Below are 6188 nucleotides of genomic sequence, written 5' to 3' on the forward strand. Positions count from 1 at the left end.
ATGGTGGCGATCCCTGCTGTACTTTTTCGCCACAACTTTCTCTCACTTTTTCTTCTGTTGGCCTGCTCGCATAGCCAGCGGGGTGGCGTCATGTAAAGGCTAAAACAATGCGAAGCGCATTGTGACCAGCGATGTGTAGCAACATCTGATAGCCTGGTCGGTCACGGTAATCACGGTGATATATAAATATATATAAATTCAAATTACGATGAACGTAAACTAACAAACAAAGTTTACATTAAAAGCGTTGAGATGTCTTAGAAAGTTAAAGAAGTGATTTTAAATTCTCAAACGCAGGATAATGATAATAATATAGCCTGAACAGGATAAGCTACCCTTATTTTGCAGAAAAAAGTGTTGGCGGCCGGCTATATATATATATATATATATATATATATATATATATAATATATATATATATATATATATATGTATTCGCTGGATTGCGTATTCGTTTCTCTTTCTCCCATCTGTGATTTTATTTTTGATCTATACAAATGAAGATATTTCTTCCGTTTGGCTGCTTTTCTCTCTACAAAACGGAAAGTTACATTGCGGAACAGCCATTTTAATGAGTTGTATTTATTCATCACCCGACGAGGGACATCTGCACCACCGGATGCTCTTGAACTAGTTGTTGAGTGTCCCACCCAAGAGAAATCGACGTTAGATGTGTCGAAATAATTGTCTTGATTAATAATAAATTCTCGTATATTCTTTCTTCCATCTTTCATTTGCCATATATATACGGCCCGATCACTGAAGAGATACCGGAGTGAATTTCCGCCCCGACATCCGAAACTCGGAGTTTTATCATGGCTACCGAATAATTGTCACGCACACAAAAAAGGTTAATGCACACGTCTATATGCGCACATGCACAAGAAAAAACAGGGTGAAGACAAAATACAGAAAAATGTGTAAAAAAAAGTGTAAAAATAAGCAATAAGAGTAAAACACATCTATATACGCACATACTCGCATGCACGCACACACACACACACGTCTGTATACGCACATACCCGCACACGCACACATCCGCACGTGCGCACAAAAAAATCCCTATACACGTATATATACGCACAGGAAAAATGCAGGGTGGACGGTAGAATACAGAAAAATTAAGTGTAAAAAAATATATGAGCAATATAACTATAAACCAATATCTCTATAAATATGTAAAAAGATATATTAAAAATATAAAGAAATATAGGTAAAATTATAGAGAGATAAAAAGCTTGTATGTGGACACAATATAGAAAGCAAGTCCTATCTGTAATCTCGGGGGTGGGAGGGACCAAAAACATAACAAATAGTTAGCCATATGTAGACACGATCCGGCAAGGTTAGTACAATGGTCCAATAGTATAGAAGATGTTCACTGGTTTAAAGCCATTAAGTTTAAGAATAAAGCGAGATTCACGCAATTCGATATTGTCGATTTTTATGCCTCTATCTCTAAGGAACTGCTAGATAAGGCCCTCACCTTTGCAAGCAAATTCATAGATATCAGTACACAGGATAAGGACATAATCTTCCATGCTAGAAAGACTTTACTCTTCAGCGATATCGCAGAGTGGGTCAAGACTACCGATACAGATGGTGCTTTCGATGTGAGCATGGGGTCATATGATGGAGCAGGCATATGCGATCTTATTGAACTGTTCCTACTCGATACTTTGGGCAAGACTTGTCCTGACGTATACTACACCATTTACAAAGATGATGCCCTAACTTTAACCGCAAATACCAATGGACCAGTATAGGATCGGTTTAGGAAGTACATCATCTATTTGATGAAAACTTTCGGTCTTAGCATAACTACATACAGCAATGTGACGGTTGTCAATTTCCTAGATGTATCCTTAGATCTAAATAAGAATATTCATAAACCTTATAGGAAAACTAACGACAGACTTAGTTATATTAATGTGGGTTCCTGCCATCCCCCCATAGTGTTTAAAAATTTAGTTAAAAACATTAGCAAAAGAATTTCTAGCCTCTTCTCCGATAGGGACATTCTTAATAGCGTTGTCCCAGTATATAATAAAGCTCTAAAAGATAGTGGATTTAGCGAGGAAATAACCTATACACCTGCCACCAGTCCAACAATAAAGAAAAGGAAACATAGGAATAGGAAAACTATCTGGTTCACACCCGCCTACTCACCCGAAGTGACCTTTAATATAGGCAAGAATTTCTTAGCACTGACAGATAGACATTTTCCAGTGAACCATAGTTACAGAAAGCTCTTCAATATACATAACTTAAAAATCAGTTTCAGCTCAAATACTAATTTTAAAAATATAATCGCACACAACACACAAAAACCACAATACGAAACCAGCTGTTCATGCAGGGATTAAAATTTGTGCCCGCTAAATGGAGCTTGCATGTCCGAGACCATTATCAATGAAACTACCGTGGACTCTATATCCATTAAGGACACGGTTTCGACGAAGAAATACGTGGGCCTTACAGTGTGTAATTTCAAGGCTAGGTTCAATAATCACACTTTGAGCTTCAGGCACTGGGATAAAAGGAAAACGACCAAATTATCCAGTCATATATGGTCTTTAAAAGATAAAGGTGTCAGTTACAATTCCATTGGAAGAACTGCGGTCTTAGTGATATGGAAAAATGGCATATCTGGAAAAGCAGCTAGACCCCCGCCACATGTCTTAGTTCAAGAACTGAACTTCTCGGTTCATGTCCACTGGTGGCTAAATATTTGTTACGTTTTTTGTCCCCTCCTCCCCCAGATTACAGATAGGACTTGTTTTCTATATTGTGTCCACATACAAGTTTTTTACCTCTCTATACTTTTTACTTATATCTCTTACATATTTTTAATATATTTTTTTTACATATTTATAGAGATCTTGGTTTATAGTTTTATTGCTCATATATTTTTTCACACATAACTTTTCTGTATTCTACCTTCCACCCTGCATTTTTCCTGTGCGTATATAGACGTGTATAGGGAATTTTTTGTGCGCACGTGTGCGGCTATGTGCGTATACAGACGTGTGTGTGTGTCCGTGCATGCGAGTATGTGCGTATATAGACGTGTTTTACTCTTATTGCATATTTTTTGCACTTTTTTAACACATTTTTCTGTATTTTGCATTTAACCCTGTTTTGTCTTGTGCATGTGCGTATATAGACGTGTGTATGAATCTTTTTTGTGCGCGCGAGTGTGTACGAGCGTGTATGCAGGTATGTATATATTTTTGGCGAATGTGTGGGTGAGCATGTGTGTATTTCAAGTGAGAGTGGATGAGTATATACATATAGACACATGTACGCGGGTGTGAAGGCGCACATGTGTATGGACATGCGCGCTTACGTGATTGCTATGAACATTTTTACTCCCTTACCTTTACTTAACGGTCATTCTTATAGCTCTTTTGCCTCAATAACAGTCAATCACACAGTAATTTCCCTTTGTTTTAACGGTCATTTTCATAACATTTTTTTTGATGCCTGAAGGGATGCCGACATGGGTTTCCACTCCGACATCCGAAACTTGGATTTTTATCATGGCTACCGAATAAGTGTCACATAATATATTTACAGATAAATTCCTGTCTTTACATAATATGAAGGTCTCTTTCATTCTTTTGTTGTCTTGCCATTTCTATCTATCTATATATATATATATATATATATGCATATATATATATATATTATATATATATATATATATATAATATATATATATATTATATATATATATATATATATATATATATATATGCATATATATATATATATATATATATATATATATATATATATATATATATATATATATATATATATATGTCTGTGTGTGTATTTATTCTGTATAAGTGTAAATACTGAAAAGTGGGGAAAATGATAACTTGAAAGAGAAACATCAGCATGTAACTTTTTCACAATTTCAATTTAAAGTACATAAATTTATCTTACATTCAACCCTAGAATTGAGTTTTACATACACACACATATACACATATATCTACTTATATATTTATATGTGTGTGTGTGTGTGTGTGTGTGTGTGTGTGTGTAAAAACTTATAAAGAAAAGTACAAATAATTATTATGATTAACGTTTCACCCGAGAAGGGATAGAAATGTGCGCATAATATGGAAAAGAAGTCAGAATTAGAAAATAAAAAAAAAAGCAGAAAAGCAAAATAAAATAAGACAAAACATATTTTCATAGGATATTCCTTCATGATGTATTCATTTATTTACTGGTTTATTCATAACTTCGATTTTGTATATAATTGTTCATGTTTTTTTTTTAAGTTGCTTCTTATTGTCTTTTCTTTTATCCTGCTTTCTTTTCCCGTCAGGACTGGAGTTAGATTCCACTTTATTATTTTTTTACTTTCTTTTACATTTCGTTTGATTTGTTTTTCTTTTAGAAATATTTTTTTTCATTTACTGTTCTTTTTATTTGTTTTAGATATCAACTATTGTTTTTTTTTATTATTGTTGTTTTTTTTCTGTGTTGTTTTACTCAGTGTGCTGTCGTTGTTGTAATTTTGTTGTAGTTGTTGTCGTGCATGTGTGGTCTGTAATTCTGTCTTATTTTGTTGTCAGTCTGTCATGGTGACCAAAGATAATTTTTAGCTTGAAAACGAAAAAAAAAATCGTTTTAAAAAACATTAAAAACATACTTAGTTTAAATATTTTTGCAAACAACAACAGTCACAATAATAATAACGGTTTCAAATTTTGGCACAAGGCCAGCAATTTTAGGTGGAGGGGTAAGTAGATTGCATTGACCCACTTGCTAAACTGGTATTCATTTTAACGGCCCTAGAAGAATGAAAGGCAAAGCTGATCTGGGTGGGATTTGAAATCAGAAAGTAAAGAGCCGGAAGAAACCTCTTTAAGTAGATTCTTCCACTCGCGAACATTTCTACCAGCTCTTCGCCTGCGTCACAATAATATATTAATCCTTTTTACTATAGACACAAGGCCTGGGATTTGGGAGAGGTGCTTGTCGATTACAACGATACCAGTGTGTAACTGGTACTTTTATCATCGAACCTGGAAGGCTGAAAAACAATGTCGATCTCTACGGAATTTGAACACAGAGCAAACAGACGAAATGCCGCCTAGCATTTCATCCGACGCGCTAATGATTCTGCCAGGTTGCCGTCTTGGTAACAATGATAATATTCCTTTCTACTATAGTCCCAATGCCAGGAATTTCGGGGGAAGATAAATCGATTACATCGACCAGTTTTTAACTGGTGTTTATTTTATCGACCCCGAAAGGAGGAAAGGTAAAGTCGACGTCGGTGGTATTTGAACTCAGAAAGTACAGACGGACGAAATGCTGCTAAGCATTTTGACCGGCGTGCTAACAATTCTGCCAACTCATCGCCTTGGTCATAAGAATAATATTAATAGTATTGTTTTCTACCACAGCAACAAGGCCAGATATTTGAGGGCTGGACATCGGTGTACCTTCACTTACATTGTTTCTATTTGACTGGTTGTTATATATCTATTATATTTCAAACTTGACAAATGAATAGTGAAGTGTACTGCTGCGTGGTTAAACTCACAATGGAAACGCCTGTAACTAAAGCAGTTACAAATTTTATCTGACGCCTTTTTAAATATGTCGACTATCTTAAAAATAACCAATTACTACAGAGCTCACATTTATTTGTGGGAGGATGACACATATTTACTTTATCGAACTCGGAAAGAAGAAAGGCAGAGTTTAGATCAGTGTGATTTGAACTCAGAAGTTAAAGAGACATTACTAAATACAGTAAAGATTTGTCCATACCTCTATCAGTTCTGACATCCACTGACCTTAATATAAAGCTATCAATTGGGGTGGAGTTGATTGTCGATAATATCGTCGCCAGTACTTGACTGATACTTTATCAACTCCCAAGGGATGAAATGCTAAATTGACATCAGCAAGATTTGAGCTCATAACATACGGAACTGGAAAAAATATCGCAAGGTCTTTTTTGTCCCACTCTGCCATTCCTATCAGCCACTAACTTTAGAGTAGTAAGAGCAGCAGCTTCTGTTTTAAAGACAAGCACAGCAAATTTTAAGGAAAGAGATTAGTCGATATCATCGTTCCAGTACTTGACTGGTACTTTATTTAAAGTATCCTGAATGGCAAAGTTGACCTCATCGGGATTTGAACTCAGAATGTAG

At 35.3% G+C, this 6188-nt stretch overlaps 1 protein-coding gene across 4 annotated transcripts in view; it reads right to left on the reverse strand.

Annotated features, from left to right (window-relative positions):
* Nucleotides 1–4203: 4203 nt before the first annotated feature.
* Nucleotides 4204–6188, reverse strand: part of LOC115232563 (transcription factor Sp9-like) — a 214870-nt gene continuing 212885 nt past the window's right edge. For all 4 annotated transcript variants that reach the window (XM_036498746.1, XM_029802516.2, XM_036498750.1 and 1 more), the window contains one exon: nucleotides 4204–4625. The gene's annotated coding sequence lies outside the window, so the exon portion shown is untranslated. The remainder of the gene's footprint in view (nucleotides 4626–6188) is intronic.

The sequence above is a fragment of the Octopus sinensis genome, linkage group LG2, assembly GCF_006345805.1.
Source record: "Octopus sinensis linkage group LG2, ASM634580v1, whole genome shotgun sequence".
NCBI classification, from domain to species: domain Eukaryota; kingdom Metazoa; phylum Mollusca; class Cephalopoda; order Octopoda; family Octopodidae; genus Octopus; species Octopus sinensis.